At 35.1% G+C, this 15,072-nt stretch overlaps 1 pseudogene; it reads left to right on the forward strand.

Annotated features, from left to right (window-relative positions):
* The first annotated feature begins 330 nt into the window (after positions 1-330).
* LOC131179468 (uncharacterized) lies at positions 331-12,159 on the forward strand (annotated as a pseudogene).
* Positions 12,160-15,072: the final 2,913 nt, after the last annotated feature.

Raw genomic sequence — 15,072 nt, forward strand, 5'->3', positions numbered from 1 at the left:
ACTAGAAGAGGCAAAGAGTCTGATTGCTAACATGGCAGCAAATTCTCAGTAGTTTGGAATGAGAATGGATCACACTCCCATTAAGGTTAATGAGGTAAGTACATCTAACCTTGAGAAATAAATTTCTGATTTAACTTCTTTGGTGAGACAGTTGGCTGTAGGGAACATGCAAACTGTTAAGGTATGTGGAGTTTGTTCGAGTTCGAGTCATGCTACTAATATGTGTCCTGTGTTATAAGAGGATGAATCAATGTAACATGCTAATGTAGTAGGACATTATGGATAGCCGCAACGCAATTATGATCCCTTTCCTAATACTTATAATCCAGGATGGAGAGATCATCCCAATTTAAGTTATGGGAATTAACCAGTGTAAAACCGATACCAGTAGCAAAGACCACAAGTGAATCAACCGCCTCCACCTCCAACTCCCTCAAATCAAGGTATGTCACTTGATGAAATTGTTAAGGCTTTGGCTAACAATAACCAATAGTTTCAATAGGAGATTAGAAATAGCATTCAAAACATAGAGTGGCAGATTGGTCAATTAGCTTCATCTGTGAGTAAGCTGGAAGCTCAAGGTTCTAGAAAGCTTCCATCACAAACAGTCATGAATCCTAGAGAAAATGCAAGTGCGATACTGTTACAGAGTGGGAAAGAAGTTGATAATCAGACTCCACATGAGCCAATAAAAAAGAATAAGCAAGGAGAAAAAGAGTCTGAAGTTCCTGAAATTGAGGTAAATACTGAACCTAAACTGAATAAGGTTAATAGTTTTGTTCTTCCTCTATTCCTCTGCAGGTTGGCTAAAACTAAGAAAGAAGAACAGGAGAAAGAAATTTTAGAGACTTTCAGAAAGGTGGAAGTGAATACATCTTTACTTGATGCAATCAAACAAGTTCCCAAGTATGCTAAATTTCTTAAGGAAGTATGCACTACAAATTGCCAGTTGAGGAATAATGATAAGATTAGTGTGGGGGAAAATGTGTCAACATTAATTCAGTAAAAATTAACCCCTAAGTGTAATGATCTAGGTTCGTTTTCTATTCCCTGCAGAATAGGTGATTCTAAATTTGAACGTGCAATGGCAGATTTAGGAGCATCTATTAATGTTATGTCAAATTCAGTTTTTCAAACTTTAAATTTGGCTCCTTTGAAAGAAACCAGTGTCATTATTCAGTTAGCTGATCATTCTAATGCTTACCCATTGGGAGTAGTTGAGGATGTGTTGGTGCAAGTTGGAGAATTGGTTTTTCCTATAGATTTTTACATTCTGGATATGGAGGATAAAGTTCCCACATCAAAGTCAACTTTGATTTTGTTTGGAAGACCTTTCCTAAAAACTGCCAAGACAAAAATTAATGTGGATGATGGCACCTTAACTGTGGAGTTTGATGGAGAGACTGTCAAATTTAACATCTTTGATGCCATGAAGTATCCTGCTGATGATCATTCTATTTTTTCTATTGATGTTGTTGATACAATTGTGCAGGATATTTTTGATTTAAGCATGGAGGATGAGTTAGAAGTGGTGATTAGTCAAGGAATTCAAGAAATCAATACCAATCAACCATTAAGTGTAGAGGTTCAAGAGGCAGTAATGGCATTGCAGTCATTACCTCCTGTTGAAAAAAGGTATGGAATATCAAAGATTGACTTACCTATATCTCACACAAAATTATTACCTTTTGTGGTGCAGGCACCAGTTCTTGAACTCAAACCTTTACCTGAGCATTTGAAGTATGTTTACTTGGGAGATAATGAGACACTTCCAGTTATCATCTTAAGCAATTTAACAAAGATTCAAGAAGACAGATTGATTAGGGTTCTGAGACTACAAAAGGAAGCAATTGGATGGACAATAGCTGACATCAAAGGTATAAGTCCATCAGTGTGCATGCACAGGATTTTACTAGAGGATGAGGCTAAACCGAGTAGAGAAGCCCAAAGAAGATTGAACCCATAGATGCTTGAGGTTCTGAAGAAGGAGATTTTAAAGCTACTTGATGCAGGAATTATTTACCCAATTTCAGATAGCAAATGGGTAAGTCAAGTCTAAGTAATGCTAAAAAAATCAGGAGTCACTATGGTAGCGAATCAAAATAATGAACTTGTGCCAACAAGGATTCAAAGTGGATGGCGAATGTGCATAGACTATAGCAAGCTGAATTCAACAATAAGGAAGGACCACTTCCCACTACCATTCATTGATTAGATGCTTGAGCGGTTAGCAGGTAAGTCTTATTTCTGCTTTCTCAATGGCTTTTTTAGATATAATCAATTTGTGATTGCACTGGAGGATCAAGAGAAGACTACCTTCACTTTCCCTTTTGGAACTTTTGTTTTAGAATGATGCCCTTTGGGCTTTGTAATGCACCTACCACATTTCAGAGATGCATGATGAGCATATTTTCATATTACATTGATACTTGCATTGAGGTGTTCATGGATTATTTTACTGTGTATGGTGATTCATTTGATAAATGTTTACATCATTTAACTTCTGTTCTTGAGAGATGCATTGAGAAAAATCTTGTTTTGAACTATGAGAAGTGTCATTTTATGGTGGAACAGGGGATTGTTTTGGGTCATGTTGTATCTAATAGGGGTATTGCGGTGGATAAGTCAAAAATTGATTTAATTGTGAACTTACCCTACCCCACAACTGTGAGGGAATTACACTCTTTTCTTGGTTATGCAGGTTTTTATCGCAGGTTCATTAAGGATTTTTCTAAGATAGGATTGCCTTTGTCTAGACTCTTGTAAAAAGATGTTCCTTTTGAGTTCAGTGAAGAGTGTAAGGAGGCTTTTGACAAATTGAAATCTGCATTGACATCACCCCCTATTATCCAGGCTCCTGATTGGACAATACCGTTTGAAATTATGTGTGACGTAAGTAATTATGCAGTGGGAGCAGTTTTGGCGCAGCGCATTGAGAAGCTCTTTCATGTGATTTATTATGAATCCAGAACACTCAATTCAGCTCAGCGCAATTATTGTATGACCGAAAAAGAGTTTTTGGCTATAGTTTTTGCTTTAGACAAATTTCGATCATATTTGCTTGGTTCTAAAATAGTTATCTTCTCTGATCATGCAGCGTTGAAGTATCTCTTGGCAAAGAAGGAAGTAAATCTAAGGTTGATTAGATGGATCCTTCTACTGCAAGAATTTGATCTTCAAATCAAGGATAAGAAAGGAGCTGAGAACCTGGTAGCAGATCATTTGAGTAGGTTAGTGACACAAGAAAATCCACTTCCTTGGCAGGAATTTTTTCCTGATGAGCAGTTATTTAAATTGCAAGGTATAATCCCTTGGTATGCTAATTTAGTGAATTATTAGGTTACTAAGGTTGTGCCTTTTGATTTGAGTACAGCTAAGAAAGAGAAATTGAAAAGTGAAGCTAAGTATTATGTGTGGGATGACCCGTATTTGTGGAAATTTTGTTCAGATCAAATTATTAGGAGATGTGTTCCTGATAATGAGATTCAATCTATTCTTGCATTTTGTCATGCCTATGCATGTGGAGGTCATTTTGGACCCAAGAGAACAGATAGAAAAATATTAGATTGTGGTTTTTACTGGCTCACTATATTTCGTGATTCATATTTGATTTGCAAAAATTGTGAACAATGTCAAAGAACTGGAAGTTTAACCCGTAGGAATGAGATGATTCAGAATCCAATACTTTTTTGTGAGATTTTTGATGTGTGGGGTGTTGATTTTATGGGTCCATTTCCTTCCTCTTTTGGCTTTGTTTATATATTACTTGCTATTGATTATGTTTCGAAATGGGTGGAAGCCAAAGCCACTAGAATTAATGATTCTAAAGCTGTCGTAGGTTTTATCAAGTCAAACATTTTTAGCAAGTTTGGAGTTCCTAGAGCTATAATTAGTGACCGGGGTACACATTTTTGTAATAGAACTGTTGAGGCATTATTGAGGATATATGGTATTTTCCATAGAGTATCTATAGTTTATCATCCTCAAACAAGTGGGCAAGCAGAGGTATCTAATGAAGAGATCAAGTCTATTTTGGAAAAAAACAGTGAAACCAAATAGAAAAGATTGGAGCCTTAGACTTGATGATGCATTGTGGGCTTATAAGACTACTTATAAGACACCAATAGGTATGTCCCCTTTCAGATTGGTATTTGGTAAGTTGTGTCACCTTCCTGTTGAGTTAGAACATAAGGCTTATTGGGCTATTAGACAATGTAATTTGGATTTGGATACTGCTGGTGTGGAAAGAAAATTACAATTGCAGGAATTAGAGGCAATTCGACTTGAGGCTTATGAGAACTCTAAGATCTATAAAGAAAAGACCAAGGCATTCCATGACAAACTAATTCTAAGGAAGCAATTTGTGGTTGGACAAAAAGTTTTATTATATAACTCCAGACTGAAGCTGATGCCTGGTAAGTTTTATTCTTATTGGATTGGACCCTTTATTGTTACTAATGTGTTTCCTTATGATGCAGTTGAAATTCAAAGTTTAGAAACTAATAAGATATTCAAAGTCAACGGTCATAGACTCAAGCCATTTTATGAAGGGTTCTAGGAGCATACAGTGGAGGAACTCAAATTGAGTAACCCAATTTATGAGGATTAAGGAGATTTGCCATGTCGAGCTAACGACAATAAACAAAGGTGCTACTTGCGAGGCAACCCATGGGTGGCTTGTTAGCCACCATTAGATTTGTTTTCTTTCCCTTATCTTATTTCATTTTCTAGCATTTTTTTCCTTTTCATTTGCATTTGGGCTTTACATTGGGGACAATGTAAGTTTTAAGTGTGGGAGAGGAGAAATTTATTGCTTTAAAAAAATAATAATAATAAAAAGAGAGAAATTTGTTACTTAAAAAAAATAAAAAAAATAAATAATAAAATAATAAAATAATAAAAATAAAATAAAATAAAATTTGTTCTCATAAGCTTGATTCATTATTCTATATTAACTCTCGGAGAGAAGTGCTTTGTCCTTGAAATGACTTTTCTATTTTAGATTGAATTTTTTAAATTTTAGGCAAGGTAATAGTAACTTTAATGATGGATTGTCTCTCTTCTCCATACCATATAGCAATTTTTTTCTGCATAAATCATTTAGGCTTGATTTAATGGTGAAATAATTAATTATGTGGGCTTTAAACTAGTGTCATGCATATTTCAGAACTTTGTTTAATATATCAGGGCACTTTATAATATGTAGATGCATAAATTGGGGGAAATAAAATCTTGAAATTGAAAATTGCTCCGCTATTTTAGTTAAGCAAACTAACCAGGGGTCTTCACGAACCCCATGTCGATTCTCAGGCCAAAAAACTGTGACAAGTGAGAAGTACCAATTTCAAATATAAAATAAAAAAAGGGCAGTCCTACCTCCCCTAAGATATGCAAAGAGCTATAATTGTTGTGCCTTGATAAATTAGCCTTGTGTTTTGGTATGTATTGATTTAAAATTTTATGGAACTCTAATTGTGTGAGCTTAATTGATGTCAAGCCTTTTGTTTTATGTTAGAAAATTATTGATATATTGGTATGGTGTTGATGGAATTTATTATGATGGTTATTACCTTACTTGCCTCTTCTTTCAAACTTTTAATCTTTTGTTAAAAAATGTTGCAATAGGGTGAAGTTAAGGAACTTCTAAGTGGAGTTGATTGAGAGTTTAAGTCATGCTTGAGGACAAGCATGGAAATAGTGCGGGGGAATTTGATAAGTGCATAATTTATTAATTTTACTCCTATCACATTTAGTGTTTTTAATGTGTTTTTATGTTAAATTCTATTGGTTAAGTATAGTTATCTATTTGGCACGTGTTTAGAGAGTTGTTGAAATAATTGTGTTAAATGGAGAAATTTGACTCTTGCTATACTTTTCAATGTTTTGGTGAAGTTCCGGAGTAATATAGTGTGGAAGGAAGCTTGGAAAGGTCAAAGGATTTAGAAGCATTATTGATACAAAGTTTGCGGGCCGTGTAAATTGACCCGTGTAAATCCTGGAGACCCGTGTAACTTTCTGTGCTCCAGTAAGTTACACGGCCCTGGGCTGTGTAGTGATACACGGGCCATGTATCCGTCGACAGTCAGATTCCTGATTTTGCTATAGTTGCAGTTTTTAACAGAGACTATAAAAAAACCTAACCCTAGACCATTTATTATAAATAGAAGAGATAGCAGCCATCTTAAGGATCCCATTCAGATGCCTCCAAAAAGGATTCAGCAGCCTCTCCATTCATCTTTTAGAAATTCTTCTTTATTTTTTTGTAAGCCATGAGTGGTTAAGTTTTTAATTCAGTTCAAGGGATTCAAGTTCTTTTGCTTGATTTGTGAGATCAGGTTTTTAATTTAATTTATGCCATTTTGAATATCTATTATTTTCTGATTTATTTGTCTTTGATCCATTGAATGATTTGCTAAAAAGGCCTATTAGTTGATTGTTTGATGAGATAAATTGCTTATTCATCTTCATAATTCGTAATTGTTGTGTAAGATTGAACATAAGTAGCAATTAGGTTTTATTGATTATAATCCCAGTTTTCTATAATAACCTAAGGAAACAATAGGGTGGATTAAATGATTTATGCTTCATAAATTGTTATTCAGCTTAACTACTTCCTTTTCTTAAGGCAGTTATTAATTTGATGAGGATTGTTTAATACCAATTCAGTTAATAATTAGAGTCAATAAGAGTTCTGGGCTCGAATTAATGAGTATAGGGAAGTCAGGGGTTTATCTCGCTGTTTTGTAAATCTACGTTAAGTATTTAACAAGAGATAATTGCATTTCTTTTGTCTATGATCAAATCAATGTATTTGAATGAGAATTACCTTGGACTGAAGTTTTTTTAGATTAAGATTTTAATATTTAGTTCTTGAATTTCTAATTTCTTCTGATTTTGTGTTACAAACCCCCCCCCCCCCCGGCGCAATCTTTGTTTCCTTTGTTTCCTTTATACAACTACACAAAAATCCAATAATTCAGTCTATAGGGTTCAACCTGCATTCACTACTTACTATAGAAAATATTTCATACTTGGTGATTTTAGTTAATTTAATTTCTGGTGGATTCGACACCCACCACTCACCACTATAAAAAGAAATAAGAAAAGTTTTAAAATCCCTTGTAGTGTATTTAATGGGTTATCAATAGATGAAGTTTGGTAATTCATTAGGTATACTACGAGATTATGTTATGCCTTACAGACGAGTAAGGTGTGACACGCCACCTTTGAAAGGTAAGAAAGTTGTTTTAAAATCCCTTATAGTATATTTAAAGGGTTACCGGTAGGCAAAGTACCGTAATTCATTAGATGTACTACGGGATCATGTTACATCTTACTAAGGGGTAAGGTGTGACAGAAGTTGTTCCTTATTGTCTTAACTTTAATTCTCTTTTTGAATCACTCCATTTGGAGTTTTGCAGCCCAAGATATGACTATTTGAATGGGGTTGGCCGGATTTGGTGTTACCCAGAATTCTAGGCATTTTCTGGATTTTGGCAGTTTTTAGTATGTTGATTACAGGTGGTTTTTCAAATAAGTTATGGCCAAAATTTGGATTTGTTTTCTTCATGAAAGTTGTAGGGCTATGTCTCATCTTTCCATTGGTATAAAATTCAGGTCATTTGGCCTTTCCTAGACCATGTTATGGTATTTTAAGTAATTACTGTTCATTTAGTCATTTTTGTACATGGCACTGTGCCCTAATTCATATTTACCCTAATTGTTCACTAAGTTACAGTCATTTTCTGGGCATGATTCCTAAATGAAAAATGGTCCATTTTTGTGTCTAGTTTCATTCTCAATTGGCCTCACACCAATTGGGTTGGTAAATTTTCGCTTTTAGTCCCTGAAAGAGACCTAGGTTAAGCTGTCTCTATATTGACCTTAACCAATCCGAAATGAAACTTGGTTCTAGCAATTTACACACACCACAAATGGTCACAATTGACCATTTCTCAACTCAAGTAAGGTCAATTACATCAATTGACCAATTTTCAACTTTTTCTCCAATTTTTTTCACTTGCTCAAAACCCTAATTACATAGAGTTCAAATCTAATACATTCAAAGTGCACATTCAATGTTTACACACTTCATTCAATCTCAACAACTAATTAAACACATCAAAATCATTCATTTCAAACCCTAACTAAGGCTGGTTGAAATTCTCTTTTGGTCCCCCAACAATTGTTTTCTTTTTAATTTTAAGTTAAGATCTAAACTACTTACACTAAAAATATAAGTAATAAACATAAATTTTCAATTCAAACCACTAACCTTAAACTTTGAAGTTCAACTCTTCAATTTCTTCCTTTTCTTCTTTTCTTTCCTTCTTCTAAAGCTTCCTCAAGTTGATCTAATAAGTTTTTATGGATTATTTTGGGGTCAAAGTGGGTTTAAGTGGTTGAAATCAAGCTTGGATGCAAGCTTTCAATGGAGTAACAATGGTGGTTTAAGAGAGAGAGGTGGGGCAGCAACTGGGGAAGAAGAAGAGAGGAAATATATATATTTTTTTTCAATTTTGTATTGATTTTATGTGTTTTAGTCTTATTTGACTTGGTCAATTATAGTTGGGAAATTAAAATGAGTTTTGACATCATGATGATGTCATAAAAGTGATGTAAGGTGATGTAATAAACTTTTTCTTTTTTCTTTTTCTTTTGTATTTATTTTTCCATTAGTTCTTTAATTTAATTCCTGATTCTGAAATTTTCTTTTCTCCAATTTTATTGGACAGTTATGTCAGGAGTTAGCTCTAGGGGTGAATTAACCAAATCGTCCCTCGTCGATTTAATCCGATTTCTAAGTTATTCGATATTTATTCCGGATCCCTAACCTAATTATTTGACCTGCTTAACAACTCTTTTTTGCGATTTTCTCTTTTCCACTATGTTCGCAATAGTCCTAAGCACCGCAACGTCATATTTTTCGATTCCAAATTTGAGTTTAGACTGACCTCGCAGTCATTTCCCGAGAAGGTCACCCATCGCTGTGACTCCAGGCTCATTTAACTTCTTGTGCTTTGTTTTTCTTCTTTATACTTAACTATTTAGCAATTACTAATTATTTATGTTTAGGGCTTGTCTAGGTGTCTTAGATGTGATTCTAATCCCTTTAATTGTCCGGACTGATACCGATCACCAAAACAGTAACATATACCAGGCTATGCAAATAGGGGTGTTACACCCATTATTAAACATCACTAGTTTGTATTCATGACGTGAGTATCCTAACGTGCCTTATCACATTGAGTTCCCAGAATAGGGGCGTATCAAGTTCAGTTTATGTCACATGTTATCTTTGGCCTCCTTTCATTTGCAAGTCTTATGATTATCATTACTTTCAATTCTTTACTTATTTCGTATGGCTAAGAGCTCGGGCCTTTAACACTCTGTAACAACCATAAGAAGCATGGATGAAGGTGATGCTTTAGAAATTTTCAACCCAACTAAATGAGGAAAATAATTAGGAAAATAGATGTATTCCAGATTGATGTAGAAGGTTCAGATGAGTTGTGAGGTCAGAAACCGAGATTACCTCAGATAGATAAATTGTGAGATCAAAAAAAGAGAAACGAGTCAAGCCCAGATGATAGCCTACAAGATCGTGGAATCGAGACAAACTCTAATCATAAGACGCAAAACTTAAAATAGAAAAGTTCGGATAGTAAACCATATGGGTGGAGGTGAAGGAGTTCGGATAGCGTAGAGATCGAGGAAGTACATGAAAGATTGACGTAGAGTTTGAACCAATATTCGCGACTTTTCAATTCACTTTTCAAAATAGGGAGTTCTGAAGAGAGTACTTTCTAGGGATTTCTATAATTTAAACCTTTTGTAAAGTGTCCGATGCTATATTAGAAAGACCGAGAGAGAGCCCTTTCTTGAGTTCTTAACCCAAAGAGATCGGGAGAGAGTCCTTACCCAAATTCTCTTAGCAAAAACTCTAATAAAAGCATTTTAAGAGATCGGGAGAGAGCCTTTACCCAAATTCTCATAGCTGAAACTCAAAACATTTTAAGATATTAGGAGAGAGTCCTTACTCGAATTCTTATAACTGAAATTCAAAACATTTTAAGAGATTGGGAGAGAGTCCTTACCCGAATTCTCTTATCTAAAACTCTAATAAAAATATTTTAAGAGATCAGGGGAGAGTCTTTACCTGAATTCTCTTACCTGAAATTCTAATAAAACATCTTAAGAGATCAGGAGAGAGTCCTTCCCCGAATTCTCATAACTGGAATTCAAAACATATTAAGAGATTGGGAGAGAGTCCTTACTCGAATTCTCTTAGCTAAAACTCTAATAAAAATATTTTAAGAGATCAGGGGAGAGTCTTTACCCGAATTTTCTTAGCTGAAATTCTAATAAAACATCTTAAGAGATTGGGAGAGAGTCCTTACCCGAATTCTTTAAGCTAAAATTCTAATAAGAATATTTTAAGAGATCGGGAGAGAGTCCTTTCCTGAATTCTTTTCAATCAAAATTCTAATATTATTAACATCTAAATACCGAGGTACATAATATGTAAGCTGAGAGTCATCCTCATTCATTATGAATCTTTAAGGACCCAAACAACACCTCTTTAGAATTAGAGTCCTAATTCGAAGCGGGAGAAATTAGGTAAAATACTTAACAAATCAAATAAACATAACACTAATTCACTTAAGGGTCATCCCATGTACCTCTGTTCTTGGGAAACCCAAAATGGTGAGATATTAAACGCTCCTTTCATCAATAATAAGGACTGATATCATGACTCCAAACCCCCTAAAATTATCAATCGTAAGTTATAAAGAGCACATCGTTAAATTTGTTCACCCTCGTTAAGAGATGAGGTGGGGTGCCTAACACCTTTCCCACCCCTGAATGGACTCTAAACCTAGAATCTCTATTTCGAAAGTGGTTTTTATTTTGAGTAATGGTTTTCTTTAATTCCCATTAAAATTAAAGTGGCGACTTCTGACTTTGTCCACTTCGGTGAGAATTATTTGGCAATCACAAAACCCTTGCTCACCCATTTACCCTGAGGACCGAGGAAAGACCATATTCACTTGCCCTTATGGAACATTTGCATATAGAAGAATGCCTTTTGATCTTTGTAATGCCCCTACAACTTTTCAAATATGCATGATGGCCATTTTTTCTGATTATATTGAAAATATAATGGAAGTTTTTATGAATGATTTTTCTATTTATGGAACCAGCTTTGATGAATGCTTAACTAATCTATCTAAAGTGCTTCAAAGATGTGAAGAATCAAATCTGGTTCTTAATTAGGAAAAATGCCATATCATAGTAAGAGAGGCCATAGTCCTTGGGCACCTAGTTTTAGAAAGGGAAATAGAAGTGGACAAGGCAAAAATAGAGATCATTGAAAAAATGCCACCAACTTCATCGGTCAAAGAAGTGCTAAGCTTTTTGGGGCATGCAGGCTTCTACAAAAGATTCATCAAGGACTTCTCCAAAATAGCTAAGCCATTAACAAATTTGCTAAATCAAAATGTTCCCTTTGACTTTGATGAAAGTTGCCTTGTTGCCTTTTGTAGGATAAAAGAAGCCCTTTTTTCAGCACCAATAATGCAACCACTAGATTGGGAGCTGCCATTCAAGATAATGTGCGATGCAAGTGATTACGCAGTAGGGGCAGTGCTTAGATAGAGAAAAGACAAAAAAGTTCATGCCATCTACTATGCCAACAAAACACTTAAAGATGCACAAATTAACTACGCAATCATAGAAAAAAAATTTTTAGCTATTGTATTTACAGTTGAGAAGTTCAGATCTTATTTAGTTGGCTCCAAAGTTGTCATTTACACATATCATGCTGCCATTAAGTACCTCCTGAACAAGAAAGAAGCAAAACCAAGGTTGATCCAGTGGATTCTACTTCTACAGGAATTCGACCTTGAAGTCAAAGATAGAAAGAGGTCCAAAAATGTGGTAGCCGACCATCTGTCCAGGCTTAGGTGGAAGGAACATGGGGATAGCTTTTATAACCTACCAATTGATGATTCCTTTCTAGATGAGAATTTATTTGTAATCTCCCAAGCCCCTTGTCATGCCGACATTGTTAATTGCCTTGTATACAGGGTTTTGCCACCCAACATGTCCTACCAGCAAAGGAAGAAATTCCTGCATGATGTGAGATACTACACATAGAAGGAACCTCTGCTATACAAGACATGTTATGATGGCTTGGTAAGAAGATAAGAAGGTTCATACCAGAGGAGGAGATAAAGAGTATCCTACAACACTGCCACTCATCACCTTATGGAGGACATCTAAGCACAATAAAAGCAGCAGCTAAAATTTTACAAGTAGGGTTCTACCAGCCAAATCTATTCAAAGATGTGCGATCCTTTGTGCTAACATGTGATCAATGCCAAAGAACAGGAAATATCTTAAGGAGGAATGAAATGCCACTGCACGGTATACTTGAAATAGAGCTATTTGAAGTGTGGGGAATAGACTTCATAGGTCCATTCCCATCTTCATTTGGAAATAAGTATATTTTGGTTGGTGTTGAATATGTATCAAAATGGGTAGAAGCAATAGCCACACCAACAAATGATGCCAAAGTGGTAACCAAATTCCTTAAAAAGTACATCTTCATAAGATATGGCACCCAAAGGGCAATCATCAGTGATGGAGGAAGTCACTTCTGCAATCAACAATTTGAGACATTATTGAAGAAGTATGGAGCGACTCAAAAAGTGGCATCACCTTACCACCCTCAAACTAGTGGTCAAGTGGAAGTTTCAAATAGAGAACTGAATCAAATCCTTGAGAAAATAGTCAATCACTCAAGGAAGGATTGGTCTTTAAAATTAAATGATGCATTGTGGGCCTACCGCACTGCACACAAAACTCCCATTGGAATAACCCCTTTCATTTGGTTTATGGGAAATCATGCCACCTCCCAGTTGAGCTTGAACACAAAGCCTATTGGGCGATACAAACCCTAAACTTTGACTTGAAAACTACTAGAGAAAAGAGGCTTCTACAGCTCAATAAACTAGATGAAATTAGGTAAGATGCCTATGAGAATGCCAAGATCTTCAAGGATAGGACCAAAAGATGGCACGACAGGCGCATAATCAGGAAAGAAATTAAAGAAAGAGACCTTGTCTTGCTATTTAACTCAAGACTAAAGCTCTTCCCAGGAAAGCAATGGTCAAGATAGATCAGACCCTTCAAGGTCACTGAAATCTTCCCTCATGGAGCAGTAGAAATATGGAGTGACCTTTGGTGCCTTCAAGGTTAATGGGCAGAGATTGAAGCCATACTTCTTAGGAGGTACAAATGAGACAAGATTCACACAATCCTATAGCAATCCTCTAATTCAATCATAAAGCGGAAAGATAGTCAAGCTAATGACTATAAACAAGCGCTACTTGGGAGGCAACCCAAGATTTTTTACATTTTCTTTACATTTTAATTTCCTTTTCTTTATGTTATTTCTCGTTTTGCAGGCACCCCACTCTTCACATTGCACATAGGATAAGAGGAACGCAAAAAGGGAGAGGAGATCACCGAGTCTAATCCACGCAAGAGAGGAAACCACAAAACAGAGGAGTATTCTATTTCTAACTTCTAATTGCATTCAATTCTTTCACGTAAAACAAGTTAGCATAACCTTCTGGAGAGTTAGAATAAAAAAATACCCTTAGAAAGCATAGAAAATTTTGCCCAGAAAGTTACATGGGTCAGGCTATGTAATGGTACACACCTCGTGTAACATTCTGGACTTTGAAAACTCATATATATAAGGACTCTAGAAAGTTACACGGGTCACCCGTGTGAAGACACACGACCCGTGTAACTAATAAACTTAGAAAATAGGGTTGGAACAACTGGAGGAACAGAAGCGTGAAAAACACAAGTTTATACCATTGAATTCAAAAAATTTTTATCTAGGGTCACATGCATCATGCAAGATTTATTTTTATCTATTTGATTTCAATGATAAACAACATATTAAAACTCTTTTAATATGTTTTTGGATCTGTATTTGCCATTTAAGATTTTAAAATTAATCAGATTAATTTTAGAACCCTAGATTAAATCAAGAACGATTACACTAACCTCTTGATGCACTGCAGCGTGTTTGCGCCTTTGAGATTCGTCTTCAGGACACCAGATGTTGTCCCTCTAGCTTGTCCACACCAAGAACACCTATGGCAGCCCTTGAACAGCTTCTAAAGCCTTTTCTATTAATTAGAAATTCAAGTTCTGCCTTTTAAGAGATTAAAGATGTAAACAGGACACTAGAAACAATTCCTAGTGTTCTTAATTCAAGAGATTGATGGCTAATCTCTTTGAATTGATAAGAGATGAAGAAGAAGAAGAGATAAAAACCCTCAAAGTGGCGTGACAAAGGAGTGTGGCTGCTGGTTGTGTTTTATTTTCTCATAACAACACTTAAATAGCTAGGTTAACACATTAAACCCTTGCCACATGTCACCCTTTGATTAGCTCTAGGTTTAAGTGACCCAATCACATTGTGCCAAGTGTCAAACCTATATTTAATCTTGATTTTAATCATCTTACATGATTAAAAAACATTTAGCAAGCTTATGTGTAATCCCATGTGTCACCATCTCATGGTGCCACGTGTCATACTGCAAAATGACCAAAATGCCCCTGTGTCTTAATTTTGAGTTCTTAACCCAAAATAATTATTTTCTTCTTCTAATTAATTTATATCAAATATAAATTAATTAATTAATCTCTATTAATTAATTTCTCATTAATTAAATTCATATTTAAACACTTTAAATATAAATTTAATTTATACTACACATCCAATAATCTAGATTTGGTTTCAAGTCATGCTAGGGACTTTGCAATCTAATTGCAAACCAAACCTATTTAATTAATCAATTAAACTCTTTAATTAATTAATTAAATCATATTTAAATAGGTGATAACTTGTGTATGTGTGTGACTTACTAGGCTCATCACTAATTGGCAATGAGACATGATATTAACTCTTAATATCATCAGAACTCTTTCTTACCATAAATGATTTCTCTAAATCATTTTATGAACCTCATAGACCATGGTTAACAC

The sequence above is a fragment of the Hevea brasiliensis genome, chromosome 4, assembly GCF_030052815.1.
Source record: "Hevea brasiliensis isolate MT/VB/25A 57/8 chromosome 4, ASM3005281v1, whole genome shotgun sequence".
Classification (NCBI taxonomy): domain Eukaryota; kingdom Viridiplantae; phylum Streptophyta; class Magnoliopsida; order Malpighiales; family Euphorbiaceae; genus Hevea; species Hevea brasiliensis.